The 21,925-nt window shown below is 44.3% G+C and overlaps 1 protein-coding gene across 4 annotated transcripts in view; it reads left to right on the top strand.

Annotated features, from left to right (window-relative positions):
• RSPH3 (radial spoke head 3) overlaps positions 1-19,227 on the top strand; it is a 41,373-nt gene extending 22,146 nt beyond the window's left edge. For 2 of the 4 annotated variants that reach the window (XR_015133377.1, XR_015133379.1), the window contains exons 9-10: positions 17,853-17,976; positions 19,061-19,227. The gene's annotated coding sequence lies outside the window, so the exon portion shown is untranslated. The remainder of the gene's footprint in view (positions 1-17,852; positions 17,977-19,060) is intronic. The other 2 variants (XR_015133380.1, XM_086318590.1) reach the window with 1 other exon arrangement.
• The last annotated feature ends 2,698 nt before the right edge of the window (positions 19,228-21,925 follow it).

Genomic DNA, 21,925 nt, shown 5'->3' with positions numbered 1-21,925 from the left:
GAGCCTGGTGGGCTGCCGTCTATGGGGTCGCACAGAGTCCGACACGACTGAAGCGACTTAGCATTGGATACCTAACATTATATTGGTACCTATGTTTTACCACTAGGTGTCAGTAAATCCCTAAAGCAAAATTAACCTGCTTCCCACTTCAAACATAATTTAATGACCATAAAGAGACCTTGGTAGAGAAAAGAGTTCAAAAATATATTGTACTCCTTGGAGAAGCTAGACTCACACTGAGTATTTTATCTTGCCCCAGGTATCTGCCAGCTCTACAGGGGTAGCAGTGGACTCCACCCTAGATCTCAGACCCTTAAAATGGTAGTGTCAGAATAGACCTTAGCTGTCGTATAATCCAGCCTCCTATCCAATACAGTATCCTTAACAGGTGGTCACTTGGTCTTTGTTTAGTCACTGAGGATGGGGCTTTCCCTATATAAGCTGCCCTAGAACAGCAATTCTCACATAGTTTTGTCTCCCCAGGCTCAAGACATGGTAAATACTCAAGTACATTGTTGCACAATCCTCATTATTAGAAATTTCTTTTACACTGAGTCAAAATCTGTCCCGTTATGCGTGCTAAGTCGCCTCAATCATATCTGACTGTTTGCAACCTTACGGACTGTAGCCCACCAGGCTCCTCTGTCCGTAGGATCCTCCAAGCAAGAATACTAGAGTGGATCGCCATGCCCTCCCTCCTCCAGAGGATCTTCCCAACCCAGGGATCAAACCCACATCTCTTATGTCCCCTGCATTGGCAGGAGGGTTCTTTACCTCCTGCCACCTGGAAAAGTGCCACCTGGGAAGCCCCTGTCCCATTATAACCTATGCCTTTTGGTTTATAACCTGTAATCAACTGGCATGATTATGGTGGAGAGAGACAGAATAATTTTGTTTACATACCAGCCCTATCCTATACTCCAACAGTTTGGGTTTTTGTTTTTGTTTTTTTTCTTTTTTTTCCCCAGATTTTTCTTTCTCCCAATGAAGTACCACCAGTCATTCCAACTACTCCTCATAGAGAATAGTTTCAGAACTTGGCCACTCTCCATCCTGGTTACTATTACCTTGAAATTTCTGTTTGGTCAAAGTCATCTTAAAACATGTTTCCCAGAATTAGGTATACTACTATAGATATAATCAAACTTAGCAAGGAGTATTGTGAAACGTTGTCTCCCCTGATTTGGATATTACCAACTCACTTCCTCTAAATTCAGGTGTCTAGAAACCTCGTTTTCAGAGCATAAGAGAGAGAAGGCCAAAGTGACTTCTGAGTTGCCATTTTGCCATGGACCAGCCAAAGCTATTCCAGCATCACTACCCAATGTGGCTGTTTTTTAGCCCCACAGCATATTAGAAGTAGCATATTAACAAGGAGACGGGGACCACTATGGGAAGACTGTAGGCTAAAACTTCTTAGGGAAAAAGGTACATGGAAAAGCAGGGAAAATCGATAGCTCAAAAGGCATAGCAGTCTGGGGCCAAAGTTGAATATCGCTCAGCAGGTCTTGAATACACGATTACTTTACAACACAGGACAGAAATTAGTGTTTATGGAAGAAGGACTCTGGAATTGGTAGCGTAGGGACCTCTGAAAATCAGCTCCTCCATAAAAGCAACAAGAACACAGGCCAAAAAAAAAATTTTTTTTTTGTCAAAAAATAACATTTTTAAAATTCTGGAAATTAACCAAAGACTTGGAACAGTGAAGAGCATTTATTCAAGAAAAGTGGCTGAATCTCCAAAGAGTCAGCTTTGTGGCATTTTAATTTGCCCTATTCCCATCCCATTCTTCCCAGCTCCACAATAACCTTGAAAACCAACAGACTCAAAACCATGGTAACTGAGAAAACCAGCAGCCTGTCAGCCACTGGAGGGGCTAAACATGCCTAGAGCTCCCCAGAAAAGCCACATCCCCAGAAATCTGTCAGTATGTGACCTGTCTGGCAGCTCCCTGGATAAGTTCTTTTAAGGGCTTATCTTTATTTGACCTGACTCAGAGCTTGCTTGGTGAGGAAAGTCCCAGCAGCAGGGCATTTGTTTAAAAATAGAAAATCAGCAATCAGCAGCAATAGTCTAACATCACAGCTACCCGGGGTGGAAATGCGAGTTGGAGCAAACAGGAGGCTGACCAGAATACTTGAAAAGGAAATCTGAGGAATGAGAGGTCCGTAGGGGGTTTTGAAAAGTTTCAACATATTCCCAGGAATCTGTAAGTATAGGGTACTTTGTAGGGCTGTTTACAGCCCAGGAAAGACCTGGGAAGGCCCTCATCTCTCATCTCAGGCTGACATCGAGGATCTACACAAGCAGAACCTGAGAGCAAAGTCAGAGTTGTAAACTGCTAAAATATTGGAGCCATGTCTTAACACACAGAGAACCCCTCAGCACAAAGTGTAAGACTTACTGATTCAGGACATTTAAGAAATCTCTTTAATCATTAGCTACCCACTAAGCTAGCTGAGCAGACTTCAGGGGCAGCGCAAAGAATACAGGCTTTACAGAATTTGTTCACGAAGGCCATCAAACAGACAAACACCAACAAAAAACCCAAGTTGAAGAGGTAGAGCAAGAATCTGATATCCAGAGTTACCACATTTTGAGTCTCTGAAATGTCTGGATTTCAACCAAAAAATATAAGACATGCAAAAAATAAAGTATGGCCTGTGCAGAAGCAAAAAAAAAAAAAAAACAGTTGATAGAAACTGTCCCTGAGAAAGTTCATATTTTGAATCTACTTGACAGACATTAATCAGCAATTGTAAATATGTACAAAGAACTAAAGGAAACCATGTATAAATAAAGTATGAGAATGATTCTCACCAAAAAGTGAATATCAAGAGATAGAAATCATAAAAAGGAACCAAATAGAAATTCTGGTGTTGAAAAATATAACTGAAATGAACACTTAACCACAGGGTCTCAGATGTGAACTGTTAGAAGAAAGAAGCCATAATGTTAAATCAAACTGATACTATCTACTCTGAAATGAAGAAAAATGAAAAGAGCCTCAGAGACCTCAGCCCCTGGAGGGACTAAGCATGCCCTATACTGAGACACTATAAGAATACCAACAGGTACACAGTACAGATCCCAGAAGAGGGGGAAGGAAAGGAACAAAAAGAACATTTGAAGAAACCATGGCTGAAAATGTCAATGGGATGCAAAAAAAAAAAGTTAATATTTACACCCAAGAAGTTCAGTGAATTTCATGTATAATAAACTCAAAGAGACCCACAACCGCTGAGAGACAAGGACGGTTGTGAGACAGTGTTGGGGAGGGGGATATTCCACCCCGCCCATCTTGAGTTCTTCCGGCTGCTCTAATGTCTAATCGTTAAATTGCCACAGGACAGATTAACAGGAGAAAAAAAAAAAATCAATGCACAGAGGTCTCATAGAAATAGGACCCCCAAAGTCACCAAAACAAATTGTTTGAATATCATTTTTAGACAACAAAACAATTATTTGTAAATATTAACAAAACAAAGGGGCTTGTGCTTAGAGCAGCAAAGAAATGAAGTAACAGTATTTCTTCACACAGCTTTCTTAGCCTTGAATCCCTAACTGTCTTGTTAAGGATGCTTTCTACCCTCCTGGTGTAGGGAGGATACCTTCTTCACATGGGAGATTTATTTCCCACTCTTAAGAAGTAAGGAGTTGGGGGCACAGTGGGTTTTTTATATGCTGGTTTTTTTTTTTTTTTTTTCATTGACTGTTTCTCAAGTAACTTTAATTCAAAACCATCAATATCCCACTGAGGCATATTTGGGTGCAGCATGCCTTGGGCCTCAACAGCAGCAAGACAAGAATAGCTCATCATATACAAAGACTCCTCAATATTATCAACTTATTTTTATTCAGACACCATAGAGGTCAGAAGGCAATGAAATGATATACTCAAAAGTGCTAAAAGAAAAAAGATGCCATTCAGGAATTTTATATCCAACAAAACTGTTCTTAAAAATGCAGGAGGAAGTAGGCAATCTGAATAAGCCTATATCTATTCAGTTCAGTTCAGTTCAGTCGCTCAGTCGTGTCTGACTCTTTGCAACCCCATGAATTGCAGCACACCCGGCCTCCCTGTCCATCACCAACTCCCAGAGTTCACTCAAACTCATGTCCATCGAGTCTGTGATGCCATCCAGCCATCTTATCCTCTGTTGTCCCCTTCTCCTCCTGCCCCCAATCCCTCCCAGCATCGGGGTCTTTTCCAATGAGTCAGCTCTTCTCATGAAGTGGCCAAAGTATCGGAGTTTCAGCATCAGCATCAGTCCTTCCAATGAACACCCAGGACTGATCTCCTTTAGGATGGACTGGTTGGAGCTCCTTGCAGTCCAAGAGACTCTCAAGAGTCTTCTCCAACATCACAGTTCAAAAGCATCAATTTTTTGGTGCTCAGCTTTCTTCACAGTCCAACTTTCATATCCATACACGACCACTGGAAAAACCATAGCCTTGACTAGATGGACCTTTGTTGGCAAAGTAATATCTTTGCTTTTGAATATGCTATCTAGGTTGGTCATAACTTTCCTTCCAAGGAGTAAGCGTCTTTTAATTTCATGGCTGCAATCACCATCTGCAGTCTTTATTAAATATATTGAATTAACAACCTTACAAAACAGAAAACACCAGGTCCACATGAGTTCTCTGGGGAATTCTACCAGACACCATTTAACAAATTATACCCATTCTCTACAGTTTCTTTCACATGATAAAAATAGAAGGAATACTTCCTAACCTACTCTATAAGACCAACATTAAATACCAAAATTAGACCTTGCAAGAAAATTATAGACCAGTATCTCTCATGAACCTAGTTGGAAAAATCTGCAGCAAAACAAAGTCACGTTAGGGCTAACACCATGGTGACAAACTAGAAGCTTTCCCACTAGGATCAGTTATAAAGCAAGGATGTCCTCTGACCGTTCCTTTTCAATATACTGAGTCCCAGGTAATGCAGTAAAACAAGGAAATAACAAGTATATAGATTGACAATGAAGAAATAAAACTATTTGTTTTCAGACGACATGATTGTCGATGTAGAAAATCCCAAAGAATCACCAAAAAGATTCCTGAAACTAGTAGTAAGGTGGCAAAATGGAAGATTAATATAAACATTCATCGCTTTCCTATATACCAGCAATTGACAAAGGAATTTAAAATTAAAATCACTAACATTAGAACCTCCCCCAAATGAAATACTTAGTTATAAGTCTAACAAAATGTGTATAAGATTTATATGAGGAAAACTACAAAACTGATGAATGAAATCAAACTAAGTGGAGAAACATTTCATGTTGATGAATAGGGCGACTCAAGATTGTCAAAATGTCAGTTCTTCCCAACTTGATCTATAGATTCAGTGCAATCCCAATCAAAATCCCAGCTAATGAGCTTACAGATATCAACAAACTGATGATGTGGAGAAGCAAAAGACCCAGAAAAGCCAATACAATATTGAAGGGTCAAAACACAGTGGGCATTATGCGAGGATTGGACCATAAAGAAGGCTGAGCACCAAAGAACTGATGCTTTTGAACAGTGGTACTGGAGAAGACTCTTGAGAGTTCCTTGGACAGCAAGGAGATCAAACCAGTCCATCCTAAAGGAAATCAGTCCTGAATATTCATTGGAAGGACAGATGCTAAAGCTGAAACTCCAATACTTTGGCCACCTGATGTGAAGAGCCAACTCATTGGAAAAAACCCTGATGCTGGGAAAGATTGAAGGCAGGAGGAGAAGGGGATGACACAGGATCAGATGGTTGGATGGCATCACCGACTTGATGGACATGAGTTTGAGCAAGCACCGGAAGGTGGTGATGGACAGGGAGGCCTGGCGTGCTGTAGTTCATGGGGTCGCAAAGAGTCGGATGTGCCTGAGCAACTGAACAGCAACAAGCCAACCACGCTGGGAATAGCAGAGACCTCCCTCAGCCCTATAAGAGGCATTTAGGAAAACCCCACAGCTCACATCATAACCTAATGTGAAAGACTGAATGCTTTTTCCCCCTAAGATCAGAAACAAAAATATCTATTGTTGCCACTTCTATTCAGCATTGTACTGGAAGTTCTGGCAATGGCAGTTTGGCAGGAAAAATAAATGCATCTAACATCCGGATTGGAAAGGAAAAGTAAAACTCTTAACTGCAGAAGACAATGCCTTGTGTATTCATTCATGCGTCCTCAGTCATGTCTGACTCTGAGACCTCACAGACTGTAGCCTACCAGGCTCCTCTGTCCATGGGATCTCCCAGGCATGACTACCGGAGTGGATTGGCATTTCCTCTTCCAGGGGATCTTCCCAACCCAGGGATCAAACCTGCATCTCCCACGTGTCCTGGCAGGTACAGTCTTTACCATGGTGCTACGGGGGAAGCCTTGTGTATAGAAACTTTAAAAATGGACAAAAAGAATACTAGAATTAACAGAGTTCAACAAGTTTTCAGCCTATAAAATCAATAGTATGCAAAAGTCAGTTATATTTCTACATATTGACAGTTAACAGTCTGAAAGGAAATTAAAGTAATTTTATTTATAATAGCACCAAAAGAGATAAAATACTTAGTTCAGTTCAGTTGCTCAGTCGTGTCTGACTCTTTGCGACCCCATGAACTGCAGCACGCCAGGCCTCCCTGTCCATCACCAGCTCCCGGAGTCCACCCAAACCCATGTCCATTGCGTCAGTGATGCCATCCAACCATCTCATCCTCTGTCGTCCCCTTCTCCTGCCCTCAATCTTTCCCAGCATCAGGGTCTTTTCAAATGAGTCAGCTCTTCGAATCAGGTGGCCAAAGTATTGGAGTTTCAGCCTCAGCATCAGTCCTTCCAATGAACACCCAGGACTAATCTCCTTTTAGGATGGACTGGTTGGATAAAATACTTAAGTACTAATTTAATCAAAGAGGTGTAAAACGTACATAATGAAAACAACAAAAGTGATGAAAGAAATTAAAGACTTAAATACTGAGTTGGCCAAAAAGTTCATTCAGGTTTTTCCCAAACAACAATAAAACAACCACCCAATTTTAAAATCAGCCCAGGATTTGAATAGATATTTTTTTAAACAAATGGCCAATGAGCACATGAAATGTATTCCACATCATTAGTCCACAAGGAAATACAAATCAAAGTCACATTATTGCACGGCTTCATACCCACTACTAAGACGGTTAAAATCAAAGTCAGCAGCAAAAGATGATGAGGATTGGAAGACAAGTTGGAAGGAGAAATCTCATCCACTACTGATCGGATTGTAAGATGGTACAGCCACTTTGGAAAACAGTTTGTCAGTTTCTTAAAATGTTAAACATACAGTTACATAAGTCACTTCAGTTATGTCCAATTCTGTGAGACCCTATGGACTAGCCCACCAGGCTCCTCTGTCCATGGGAGTCTCCCAGCAAGAATACAATTACATGTTTATCCCGCAATTCCACTCCTAGGTATTCCATTTCTCCACCCAGGAGAAATAAAAACACATCCATACAGAAATGTGTGCATGAATGTTCATAGCAACATTATTCATAAAAGTCAAAACATAGGAAGAATCTAAATGCCCATCAAAGAATAAATAAAAACTAGGCTGTCCTAACAATGCAATATTATTTGGCAGTAAAAAGAATGAAGTGCTATTTATGTGCTATGACATGGATGAACCTTGAAAATAAATTATACTATGGAAAGAACCCAGACATAAATCACATTATATCAGTTTATTTATATGAAATGTCCAGTTGCCAGAGGCTGAAGAGGGTGTAACTGAAATACCTGCTAATGGGTATTAAGTAATGAAAATGTTCTAAAATTTAAGTAGTGGTCATTGTTGCACTGATTTGTACAGTTTAAAAGGATGGAAAAGCTTAGATTTACCAGGATTAAGGTATAGTCGTGTGTGTGTGTGTGTATTATAGGTATGTATAAAATCATATCAGAGGCATTTTTTAAAACCTTAGACACCTCACTAGTATAATCCTCTCTCCTTTACACATCTCTTTTTTTTAATGGGATGTGGCTGTCTAGGCAGTGGGCATGACTTTATTTTAAATAATAATTTTATGTATTTATGTTTGGCCGTGGTGGGTCTTCATTGCTGCAGAGGCTTTTCTCCAGCTGCAGTGAGTGGGGGCTGCCCTCTAGTTGCGGTGCTCAGGCTTCTCGTCGCTGTCGCTTTTCTCAGGGAACACAGGCTCTAGGGCACATGGGCTTCGGTAGTTTCAGCCCCCAGGCTCCAGAGCATAGGCTCAGTAGTTGTGGCGCACAGACTTAAAGTCACTCCTCAGCATATGGGATCTTCCCAAATCAGGGATCGAACCCGTGTTTCCTACGTTGGCAGTCAGATTCTTTACAACCCTGAGCCACCAGAGAAGTCCCCTTCACACCTGCTTCTTGAAACATGGACTGCATTGTCCTTCCATTCTTAAACCTCCTACTGTTTTCAAACCCTTGCTTGGTAGTCTGGATTTTGTCTTCATCACTCCCCTGAAGCTGGTCATTCGAAAGTCTCCAGTGACTTCTCAAGTTTCAGATCCAGACCTGCTTATCTCACTGACTTTCGCAGTAATTAACATTCCTCAGCCCTCCTGGGTGAAGCCGAAGCTGTTTCTCCAAAGCTGTCTGTGTCTTGGTCTGCTCCGTGTGCCCTTCTTCCTTCCTTTCTCTGTTAGTGTTCTCCGTTAGTAGTCAGGTTCTCTTCTTTCTCATCTTTCTTGTCTCTCACTTAGGGCTCGGAAACTGCACCCCGCCCAACACCGCCAATCCTAGGTAATCTCATCATTGCCCACTACTCAACGCCCCCACACTCTGGTGAGACTCAGCCCTGGGCTCTAAATCTGTTATCTCTAACCATCTCTGGACCTCTCTGTCCAGAACTATGAAGAGCCTCAGATTTTATCTACTTCCAAGTTATCGAGTTAGCCTCCAGAGATTCATGAGTGCTGGTAAATTTTGACGTAAGACTCCTGAGTCAGAGACATGGGGTTATGTGTAACTCACAGTGGTAGCAGTACCCGGAATATCAGCATTTTTGTGCTGGTTCTGGAGCCCTCGTTGCCTCAAGGGAAAGTGAAGAAGACCGGATGGAACTTGCCCATGAGGTGAGTGGCCTTAGGAGAGAGGAACCCTGAGCTCAGAGAGCTCCAGTCTTTCATAGTGGGCAGCAAGCGTGCCTGCTCTTGGCTCCAGAGGGAGACACTGTCTTTTTCTTCAGAGATTATTCAGGTTTTCTTCAAAGATTGTTTGCTATACAAACATCCCTGAAAAGAAAGTATGAGACAAAGGGCAGTTCATGCCTTGCTGTCAAGATGGGCAGAAACCCTTGGAGAGTTGTTTCAAGTTTCATTTTGCCATCACACTGGCGTCTCAAATTCGAGACATCGTTAAACAAATCCATCATCATTTTCTGAACTGTTTCCTTTCTGTCTTCACTATATTGAATTAATAGTGCTACCCACCATTGATTTCCTGACTTCCGTGTGTCAATATGGGCTTAAAGCTGAAAAAATACTTGTAAAGAAATGCAAAAATCTCGATGGCTTAAGCACAACAAAACTTTATGTTACTCTCATGTAAAACCCAGTTCAGATATTCCTGGGATGGTGACTCTCCTGAGAAGCTCCCTAGCAAAACAAAATAAATATCCAGGCTGTTCCTGTCTTGTGGCCCCGTGATCCTGTGGCTTCAGGGTCTCCTTGGCTTAATCGTACGTGGAGTCCTTCGATTCAGCAAGGTTCCCTCTTCTGTCGTCTTCTAGACCATTGCAGCCACCTGCCTCCAGTCTTACCGTCCTCTCACGTTTACTCTGGCAGTCCATCAGAACTTTAGATCTGATTGTATCACTTTCTTCCTGAAAATCCTTCATTGTCTTACCACTGTGTACAAAGTATAAAGTCCAGACTCCTTAAGCTGTCTGTGATCTGGCCCCTGACTATCCAAGCACGTTTCCTGTGACTCTCGTACACGTACCCTTTGTTCTCACCAAACCAAATTACTAACGGTTTCCTGATTTTTATTTCCTCTGGTTGGCTTCTCTGCTTTTGCACCTGTGTTCATCTTGCCTATGAACCTCCTCCAACAACTGCACCACACACACACACACACACACACGGACACACACACAGACACACCATTTGCCCGTTTAGCAAACTTCTCATCCTTCAGTTCTCAGCTTAAGTGTTCCCACTCGGCCTTCCTTGGGATGCCAGTGATAGCGCACGTACCAGGCCTGAATAGTACTCATGGGAGGAAACCTTAGAAACAGGAGCAGGGACGAGCCACTTCCCCATTCTCCATCACAGTGGGGTTGTGGGGGGCAGGGGGCGGCGCTGACTGGGGCTGAGCAGAGCTAGAATTTGACTCCAGGAGAGAACCCTCAGCCCCAATGATCAGCTGCACAACAGGGTGAGTCCCAAGCCCTCTTCTAGCACAGTCAGGGTCTAGGAACCAGGCGTGGTAATGGCAGCTGAGTAACATGGGGGACCCATGATTTCCAGCTGTGATCTGCCACTCAGCATTCCATCAGGCCTGACTACACAGCCTTAAGCACTTGGCGATGATCCATTTCCTTACAGCAGATGGAACACCGCAGTGGTCCTGTTCCATGGAAAGGCAGCTCCAGCTCTGAAAGGCCAGTGCTGCCGAGGAAGAGACCTGGACAGTAGACCCCTACTTCACGGTCCACCTTCCTTCATCCATAGGCCGTCCCATTCCTTGTTCCATCAGTAGGCAGTAAGGAAGCAGTGCGTGCGTGCTCAGTCATGTCTGACTCTGCAACTCCATGGACTGTAGCCCGCTAGGCTCCTCTGTCCATGGGATTTTTCCAGGCAAGAATACTGGAGTAGGTTGTCATTTCCTGCTTCAAGGGATCCTCCCAACCCAGGGATCGGACCCACATTTCCTGCATTGGCAGAAGATTCTTTACTGCTAAGCCACCTGGGAAGCCCTGTTCCATCAGTATCTCATACCCTTTCACCCATGAGGGCTTCCCTCATAGCTCAGTTGGTAAAGAATCCGTCTGCAATGCAGGAGACCCCGGTTCAATCCCTGGGTCGGGAAGATCCGCTGGAGAAGGGATAAGCTACCCACTCCAGTATTCTTGGGCTTCCCTTGTGGCTCAGCTGGTAAAGAATCTGCCTGCAACGTGGGAGACCTGGGTTCAATCCCTGAGTCAGGAAGATCCCCCTGGAGAAGGGAAAGGCTACCCACTCTAGTATCCTGGCCTGGAAAATTCCATGAACTGTATAGTCCATGGGGTCTCAAAGAGTCGGACACGACTGAGAGACCTTCACTTTCACTTCACTTTTCACCCATGAGGACCAAGAGGCCAGGCCTTGACGGACTCTGAAAAGGCATTGCAGAACAGACTAGCGGCCATCAGGTCTGATCCAGGGAAGAGAAGAGGTCACAAAATCAGAGCCAACATCACGGATGTGGCCCTGTGTCCCACAGCTTTTATGGGGCTCAAGCTTGATTTAATGTTCTGTTGTCACTATCTTGACATTTTTAATAATTTTTGAACAAGGACCCCACATTTTTATTTTGCACAAGCCCACAAATTGATGTAGCCAGGCCTATCACTGTAAACAGCCATCCTTCTCATCCTTGTATATGAGAGACTGACGCTTCTAACTCACCATCCGTGTTGAACCACATACAACACGATGTACTGGCAAGCCAGCAGAAAGTCAGGCACGGTCCTCTTATCTAGAGCCCCCCGGCCAAGGAGGCAGCCAGTCTGCTGAATCTCTGTGCCTTGGGAAATCTCACTGGCTCTTTGACCAAACACAGCTGACAGACCGGTATCATTGTCGGTTCAGTTACCCCCAGTCAAGAATGAAGCCACCTGAGAAACTGTGGTGTCTCCGAGCTCCCACCGACCTATTCCAGCATCCCAGGAAGATAGCTCACTCACCCTGGGGCTGAAGAATGACGGTCTGGACGATGCCACGTGTGCTCCTGGGGGTCAGTCGGTCAGTGGCCGCTTTCCCCAGCGGCAATCATAGCAATGCCGTGAGGACAGACTCACCACGGTCAGCAGCATTGCTCTCCAGCACCCCCGTGGCACCACTGTCTTCCTGGCAGATGGAGCCTGGCCTGCTCAGCCCCAGGAACTGAGGTCCGTTGCTGGTGGTAGTCCTACCCCAGACCTAGCCCCAGTTACACAGCATTACCACTGTTCATCGGCCAGTTTCTACCACCAGACTGAGCTGCCCAAGGACCAAGATGTGCTTTGTGTTTGAATTTTCGTTGTCCACCTTGTGGGCATCAACCAGTGTCCACCGCATGGACAAAACCAAGTCAGCATTCGTCTGGCTTAAACTTGAACAAAGCTATTACATCAAGCTCAGTTTGTTTCATTGTTTTCTGTGTTTTTCTGATCCCCCTGGTTTGCCAGTAGTTAGTTCACCTCCACACGGCCATCACGCTTGTAGTGTATAAACAGTGCTTGCCCAAATAACCCGTGCTTTGTTCGCTTTTCCATATAGCTAGTGATTTTTTTTTACTCCCAACTAGTGATATTTTTTTATCAACCTAGTTTTCATGCCTCCCATGACTTTGGTTTTCCCCCCCTAAATTTCTAATATCTGATCCCTTTTTAAAATAAGATGAATCATTAAGATGTACTATTTCAGTTGCTGTTACTAAAATCACCTCAAAAACTCATTTCAGAAATAATTTTGGCGGTTAAGTTAATTAAGCACCTCATTTTTGTTAGTTACCTTGTTGGATAAAACTAAGGGGTTCCGTGCTTTAAAGGTAAACTGAATCATCCATGTGGTTGGGTGTCTGTGTTCTCTCTAATACAATCACCCCGCAGAATGGAGAACAGGGTCCTTTCTCAGGGGTTCAGCTGAGGCCGCTGAGGAGGAGGCAGGAGGTGCCTGGAGAGGAGAGGCACCCAGTGCAGGGCTCAGAGGGGCTGCCACCGCCCTTCAAGGTTGCAGGGAGCCAAGTACCTCAGAAGGAGGCTCCTGTGGGGGCGACAGGTGCACTGTGCAGTGTCTAGGCAGTAAAGACACTCCCAGGGAACCACGTAGGAGTTTGACATGTGATCCCCAGAGTTGGAATTAATTGCCTTTGAAGCACTTATGAACTGTGGTGCTTTTGAACTGTGGTGTTGGAGAAGACTCTTGAGAGTCCCTTGGACTGCAAGGAGATCAAACCAGTCCATCCTAAAGGAAATCAACCCTGAATATAATTCATTGGAAGGACTGATGCTGAAGCTGAAGCTCCAATACTCTGGCCACCTGATGGGAAGAACTGACTCACTGGAAAAGTCCCTGATGCTGGGAAAGACTGATGGTGGGAGGAGAAGGGAATGACAGCAGATGAGATGGTTGGATGACATCACCGACTGGATGGACATGAGTTTCAGCAAGCTTCAGGAGTTGGTGACGGACAGGGAAGCCTGGCGTGCTACCCCTCCATGGGGTCGCAAAGAGCTGGATATGACTGAGCAACTGAACTGAGCTGAAGAGTTTGTAGCAAACTTTAAAGAAGTGTCACCAAATAATAAAGAATGGATTTACACGGCCTGTCAGAAATGACAGGTGCGTTCAGAGTCCCTTCAGGACATTTCAGGGCAGGACCTACCTGCCCCATGTGCCCGTCTGCCCTGCTGACCAACAGCCCGGTGACTTGAGCATCCTGCGGGCGGAAGTGCCCTCGGGCGCCGAGCATCCTGCAGGCGGAAGCGCCAGCCGCCGCTGCAGGTGGCATCTCCCTGCCATCCCTCAGAGCCTTCCTGGTGGCTGAGGTCAGCGCACACACTGTTTCATCAGTGTGCAGGTCACAGGAACCGCAGCCACCTCCCTCTCGGGGTCTTTGAGGAACTCCCAAAAGCTCTCTTTGAAAGAAAGAGCCAAGGTCTTACACTCATGGTCCAAGGGGCCCCCTTATGGCAGGCCACAGCTGCCTGCCTTGGCAGGGCCGCCCTCGCCCTGACCCAGCTCTAAGGAGTCAGAAACAGGCATTCACGGCAAGATGGGGAAATTGGGAAAAGAGAGGAAGAGCCTGGCACACCAGCCCCAGCCCGCAGACCACCAAACCTGAAGCTGGCTGAGTCTCGGAAGGGAAAGAGCTTCCTCCCAGATGAGAGTTGGACACAACTTAGCGATTGAACAACAGCATGACTCAATTATTAAACTTTCTTAAACTTGTCTTTCTTTTGTTTTTGCTGCACCAGGACTTAGTCCCCTGACCAGGGTTTGAACCCAGGCCCCCTGCATTGGGAGCTCGGAATCTTAACCGCTGGACCACCAAAGTGAAAGTCACTCAGTCATGTTGACTCTTTTCCACCCCATGGCCTGTACAGTCCATGGAATTCTCCAGGCCAGAATACTGGAGTGGGTAGCCTTTCCCTTCTCCAGGGGATCTTCTCAACCCAGGGATCAAACCCAGGTCTCCCACATTGCAGATGGATTCTTCACCAGCTGAGCCACAAGGGAAGCCCAAGAACACTGGAGTGGGGAGCCTATCCCTTCTCCAGAGGATCTTCCTGACCCAGGAATTGAACCAGAACTGAGCTATCAACGAAGCCCTTGGGAAGTCCCAATTGTTAATTATTCTGGAGGTTTAAGTATATTAAGAGTGACCAGAAAAGGTCTAAAATCTGCCCAAGATTTCATCCAAGAAGCTTTTCACACAAGAGTCCACAGAGTGGGCTTAGCCAGCCAGTGGAAGGAGAATGAGCTTGTGTTCTGCCTGCCCCGCCTCGAGACCAGCTTGCTCAATAATCCGCTTACACTGTGTAGGAGTAGAAGGTATTCATTACCTGCTATGAAGGTCAACTTCTCAGACACTGCCAGCCTGTGTAGGTTCTTTTGTTCCATTTCACAATCATTTCTCTTTCTCTAAACGTAACACAAAGGGAATGCAAACACATGCATTTATAGAGGACTGCGTTTCTAAGCAGACGTAAACCAGGTTGCCGGCTTGCCTTGGTGAATTGGGTAGTTTACCAAGGGTTTGCCCTGCCGGCAGGGTTTCAGCAGGTGCCTGAATTGTAACGGAAGCCACTGTAATCAGTAGAAGGTATCAGGCAGTGACTTCACATCTTTTATTTTGATTCCTTTAGGAAGAGTTCTTTTAAAAGTTTTTTGTAATGACAGAATCCAAACCATGTTGCACAATGCTGAACTGAATCAACTTTTTTGAGAGAGCTCTTGATATTTATCTTCAAAGAGATATATCCAGTTACCTGTGTTTTTTTTTTTTTTTAATCTATCAGAAAATTGAAATGGAGTTTTAAAAAATTTTTTTGAAATATACTTGATTTACTATGTTGTGTTAGTTTCAGGTGTACAACAAGATGATTAAGTTACGCACGTGCACATATATTCTTTTATTACCTTCTGTTCCATTATAGGCAACTGCAAGATATTGAGTACAGTTCCCTGTTCTAGACAGTAGGTCCTTGTTGGTTATCTGTTTCATAAATAGTAGTGTGTACATTTTAATCCCAAACTCCTAATTTATCTCTCCCCCATCTCCTTTGGCAGCCATAAGTTTGTTCTGCCTATGAGTCTGCTTCTGTGTCATAGAAGGTTCACTTGCGTCACGTTTTAGATTTCCCTGTGCGTGACTTCAGATGACACTCGTGTTTCTCTCTGACTTACTGCACTCATATGATCATTTCTAGGTCTATCCATGTAGCCACAAATGGCATTCTTTCATTGTTTTCGTGGCTGAGTAATATTCCGTTGTGTATATGTACCACTTCTTCTATATCCATTCATCTGTCAATGGACATCTAGGTTGTCTCCATGTCTTGGCTATCATAATTAGTACAAAAATAGAGGTGCATATATCTTTTCAAATTATAGTTTTGTCTGAATATATGCCCAGGAGTGGGATTGCTAGATCATATGGCAATTCTATTTTTAGTTTTTTGAAACAACTTCATACTGTTATCTTTCTTGCTTGGAGAATCCCAGGGATGGGGGAGCCTGGTGGGCTGCTGTCTATGGGGTCGCACAGAGTCGGACACGACTGAAGCGACTTAGCAGCACATACTGTTATCTACCGATCGACATTCCCACCAATAGGATAGGAGGGCTCCCTTTTCTCCACGATCTCCCCAGCATTTGTTGTTTGTAGACTTTTCAGTGATGGCCATCCTGAGTGGTGTGAGGGGGTACCTCACTGTAGTTTTGATTTGCATTTCTCTAGTAATTAGCAGTATTGAGCAGAGTCAGAGAAGTGATGTGACAATAGAAGTAGTGATGAGCGGCCACAAGCCAAGGAATGTGGACAGCCTCTAAAAGCTGGAAAAAAAAATAAATAATTTGCTTCTGTGGAGCCTCCAGTAGGAACCAGCCCTGCCAATGCCTCAGAACTGAGATAATAAACGTGTGCTGTTCTGGAGTTGCTACATGGTCATCTGTTACAGCAGCAATAGGAAGCAAATACACACAGTAAATGTCGTTAGTGGAAGAGAAGTCAGATGAGTAAATTTTCACAATTCCTCACACTGCAGAGATGGCCTGAGTAAACTGTCTAAAAGCCAAGACAAACCAGTGCTCTGGAGTGCACTGATAATTGCCATGCCTGCTGTCCTGCTGTTGGCATAATGCTGGCCACCATCAAGTCCTCTCCAGGAGAATTTTGTACACTTACGACACTTGTTTTATTTTTCACATTTTGTCAGATTCATAGGATGCCTTTTCTTTTTCCACCTTCAATCACTATGGAAGAACTTCACCCATTATAATGTAGAAAATGCTGGACGCCAGCAAGCACCAGGTCAGTGGTTGCTCCCTGGACCATCCCAAGTTGTCCAGACAGCCTTGCAGGCAGTGAGTGGGTGCTCAGTAGGTATCTGTTGAATAAACGAGCGGTACGAGGCCCCGTCAGGAGCGCTGGCTCTTGTCCTGGCCCCTGCTTGGTGGCCGAGGAAGGGGAAAGCCCTCCGGGTCTCTCATTTCACTCTCTTCATCTGTCCACCAAGGGCTTCAGCTGGATGGTCTATCAAAGCCTCTTCTGAATTGCTGGTGACTGTGAAATGCCAGCATCACGCTCACTTACTTACGTCACATCTCATTTACTCCTCGTGGGCAGTGGTGGATGGAAAAGAACTGTCTCAAAAATCCTCCCCCACTTTCATCACGATCCTCCTGCCAGTGCCCACTTTTAAAGTCAGTACAAATGTTATTTCCCTGGAGCCTCCTGAACATTCTCCAAGGAGCCTTTTTTGCAGGGCTTGGACAAACCGTGCAACGGGGCTCCAGCCACAGCATCAGTTCAGTTCAGTTCAGTCACTCAGTTGTGTCCGACTCTTTGCAACCCCGTGAATCGCAGCACGCCAGGCCTCCCTGTCCATCACCAACTCCCGGAGTTCACTCAGACTCACATCCATTGAGTCAGTGATGCCATCCAGCCATCTCATCCTCTGTCGTCCCCTTCTCCTCCTGCCCCCAATCCCTCCCAGCATCAAAGTCTTTTCCAGTGAGTCAGCTCTTTGCATGAGGTGGCCAAAGTATTGGAGTTTCCGCTTCAGCATCAGTCCTTCCAATGAATATTCAGGACTGATCTCCTTTAGGATGGACCGGTTGGATCTCCTTGGAGTCCAAGGGACTCTCAAGAGTCTTCTCCAACACCACAGTTCAAAAGCATCAATTCTTCGGCGCTCAGCTTTCTTCACAGCCCACTCCTGGCTGCTGCAGTCATAGACATTTGTAACAGACATTTAAGGGTCCCAAGTGCTCCAAGAAAAAGACAGCCAAGAGCATGTGAGGCTTTGTCAGCATGGAGACTAAGAGCTGGTGGGTAAGACTCAGAGCCACGCTGAGCATGGAGCTGCAGCCCCCAGGCGCCCCAGACCCAGTGAGTCCTGTCATTGTTCCCTTGATCCAGGGGGAAGTAAGACCACTGACGCTGAGGGATTTGGCCCGGACTCACACCCAGCCGGCTGGCTCCAGAGGCCCCTCCCCACACCGCCTCCGCTAGGCCGGGCAGTTCCAGCTCCACAGTTAACCGTGTAAGTGCATTAGCGAATAGGAAGCCACCTCTAGAAACTCAGTTTACCTGCTGACTTTCCAGAGAGACTTGCTGTTGCTTTTTAAAAAAAAGGTGTATTAGCAGCTGCATTTTCATCCAGTGCTACTTTTCTGGCCATATTTAAACCATATAGAAGCTCAAAAAGTTTGCATCACTTTAAAAAAGTGACTGTCTTCACATTGCACACGGGATTTACTTAATGACAGAGCTCGCCCACGTAAACGAAGACAATGGAGTAGCAGTTGGCGCGACACTGGAACAGCGTCTTCCGAGAAGTCCGGAGGGGGCAGCGTGGTTAATGTGTGCGTGTGCTGCTTGTTTTCTTTTTTCTTGGCATGTCCAATAAGTTGCTATGCATGGGGTTTTTTTCCCTAGAGATATTGGTAAACAAACATGCCCCCAATTCGAATGAAAAGTTATTGTTTAATTTTTTTTTTTAAAGTTCAGGCTCCCCTTCTTCAGTTACTACGGACAACAAAATATCCCTGAAATGAAATGACTCATCTTACTTCTAGTCAATTTTTTAAAAATCTTACTTCTTCAATTTAGGAAAATTTTTTAAAGTTTAATGGCAAACAAAAGCTGTCTAAGGCACCTTAAGAACAGACTGTACAGAGGACTCATAAATACACAAGTCTGTTCTTTTCTAATACTTTTCCTTTCTTGTGTAGTATGCATGCTAAAATGATTCCTAACAAAGTCCAAGTAAGTGAAATATGTTTAGGTGGTATAGCTACATAAATTATAAGATAATTTCAGTAGATCTAGAGATCACAGTGTTACAGATGCTTCAGCATTATTCACGTATAAAGTGTTGGTCATTCCTTTAATATAACGTTCATGTAAATTCTTAAAGCATCATGCATTTTTTTCTATTGGGGGCCGTGTCAGCTAACAGTCTCCTCTGGACTCTGTCAGTTGGGTCATGCTTCCTTCTGAAAAATGGGCCCCATGGAAAATCATATTGTTGGATGAGGGTTCTGGGTTTTTTCAATGAGAGAACTGTCTTATATTAAGTGTGATTTTTATGTGTTTGTATATAATATGTGTATGTAATTTCACAGATCTTTATCCAAGATCACTCTTCATCCTTTGCATCAAGAAGATTTTGGCCACAACATTTTGAATCATCTGTTTTCATTTTTTGGATGGAGGAAGAAGGGATAAATGAAAATATGAACATTTCTATTTTGTGGTTGGTTCATCTCTTCAATATAAATTATTCATAAAACCTTTTCTTGACACTGTTGTTTTCTCTAGTGAGTCAGAAAAAAAACAGAAACCACTATCTACTCCTTTCCCCTGTAAACAAAAAGCCAACGTAAAAAGATAGCATTCAATAAGAAAAGGCATAAGTATGGCCTGTCAGACAGATGACAGCTTATTTGTAGAATGATCAGAGAGGATTCAGCTGCACATTTGAGGGAAGAATTGAGAGTGCACGGCTGTACCACGGGGAGAAAACAGAGTTAATCTTTCTACTGTGTCATTTATTTATTCAGCAAATATTTATCCAGTCCCTACTGTGTATCAGGCTCTTTCTTTGTGATGACGAACACAATGGTGAGCAATCAGAGAAAGTGGCTACCCCAACTCCGAATCTCCTGGAAACAAATAAAATTCTGTCCCCCCGCCACCGCCCCCCCAACCCCCGCCTCTATCAGCAACGCTATGATCATTCCACTGTGATCATTCTGAGATACACCTCAAAGCACGTTTTCAAACTGCACTTTCTTCAGTGAATGTATATTGTGATTCAGCTGGTCTGGGCGGGGCCTGGGTATCGTTTTTTTTAAAGCTCCCGAAAGTTAGTGGGATGTACAGCCACATGCCCTGCTGAAAAGTTGAAAACCTCTCACCATTGTTTCTTCCCTGGGCTCTTGCCTCAGCGGTGGTTTCTTTAGTCTCGTTTGACCCAGAATGTACTTCCCAGTGTTCCAGAAAAAGTAGAGTTGGAGCCAGTGAATTACGGCATGGCTGGACCCTCACCATGCTGGCCAGCCTCTCAGCCCCCAAGGAACAGAGGCTGAGGGGGGCGAGGGGTGTGGGCCATAAACACAGTGCTGAGGGGATACGGTTATCACTGACCCCAGCCGCCCTCCTTAGCCACCTGGTACAGAGTGTTCGGTTAGAAGCATGGGTGAGAGTCCGGGCCCACTGGGGGAAAATGCCAGAAATCTGTCTGTCTTATAATTAAATGACCATAACCAAATTGTATCCTGCTTACTTTGGTGAGTGGCAAAAGCAACTTATAAAATTATGTAAAAACCATCTATTGCCTTTTACTCAGAAATTTAGGCAGTATCTAGGTATCTGGTATTTAGGTTTAAAGAACATAGGGGTTTATTTTCAGGGACTATTGGCCAGACTGAATACTACAATATTAAAATAGCATTACATAATAAAAATCAATGAAGTAGTAACGTTTCAAGTTTAAATTGGAGTTATCTGTTTTAACTGATCAGTTACTTGATGTGATTACACACACACACACACACACACACACACACACACACATAATTCTTACAGTGCTTTCATGTCCTGTAACTGGCTTTGGTTGACAATGTAATTTAATTAACGGTGGCTTATGGTTTAGGTTGATAATATACCGTAAACTGTGATAAACCTCGCAGGATGGGAAATCTTCACAATAAGCGTAGTGTGGTCTCAAAATCCTGACTTGTAACTTATTGACTGAAAACCTCTTAAAATGTTCTCTTAAAGCTGATCCATAAGCCCCAGGACATACTCCATGCAGCATGTGAAGTGAAGTGAAAGAGTCGAGAGTCGAGTCCAACTCTTTGGGACCCCATGGACTATACAGTCCATGGAATTCTCCAGGCCAGACTACTGGAGTGGGTACCCTTCCCTTTTCCAGGGGATCTTCCAAACCCAGGGGTCAAATCTAGGTCTCCCACATTGCAGGCAGATTCTTTACCAGCTGAGCCACAAGGGAAGCCCAAGCATACTGGAGTGGGTAGCCTATCCCTTCTCCAGCGGATCTTCCCAACCCAGGGATCGAACTGGGGTCTCCTGCATTGCAGGCGCATTCTTTACCAACTGAGCAACGAGGGAAGCCCATACAGTACTTTTAAAAATAGAATCTTGGGACTTCCCTGGCTGACCCGTGATTGGGACACCATGCTTCTACCGCAAGGGGCAAGGGTTTGGTCTCAGGTTGAGGAACTAGGATCCCACATGCTTCATGCAACCAAAGAACAGGGGGAAAAAAATTTTTTTTGATAGAGTCCCTACACTCCAAGAGCTTCCAAATGACGCAAAACTGAGTTTACATTTTAAGTTACTGCCTGGGTGAGCAAAGGGGAGAATATGAGTCAATAAAAACCTCTAGAATAATGAGATGGATAAAACTGGAACCTATTATACAGAGTGAAGTAAGCCAGAAAGAAAAACACCAATACAGTATACTAACACATATATATGGAATTTAGAAAGATGGTAACAATAACCCTGTGTACGAGACAGCAAAAGAGACACTGATGTATAGATCAGTCTTATGGACTCTGTGGGAGAGGGAGAGGGTGGGGAGATTTGGGAGAATAGCATTGAAACATGTATAATATCATGTATGAAACGAGTCGCCAGTCCAGGTTCGATGCACGATACTGGATGCTTGGGGCTGGTGCACTGGGACGACCCAGAGGGAGGGTGGTGGGGGGAGGAGGGAGGAGGGTTCAGGATGGGGAATGCGGGTATACCTGTGGCGGATTCATTTCGATATTTGGCAAAACTAATACAATATTGTAAAGTTTAAAAATAAAATTAAAAAAAAAAAAAACCTCTAGGATATGTTAGGATTTGTCAGAGAACACTAATACCTCTTCCTCATTCATTCATTCATTCCTTCAGCAGACATTTATCACCCTCCTGGGTTTGTGAGGTACAAGGATGAACAAGACAGACAGGGT

The sequence above is a fragment of the Bos grunniens genome, chromosome 9 (assembly GCF_055505025.1).
Source record: "Bos grunniens cultivar Pamir isolate PY7600 chromosome 9, Bosgru_T2T1.0, whole genome shotgun sequence".
Lineage (NCBI taxonomy): Eukaryota > Metazoa > Chordata > Mammalia > Artiodactyla > Bovidae > Bos > Bos grunniens.
The sequence above is the reverse complement of the archived record's forward strand: the minus strand, read 5'-3'. Positions and strand labels throughout refer to the sequence as shown.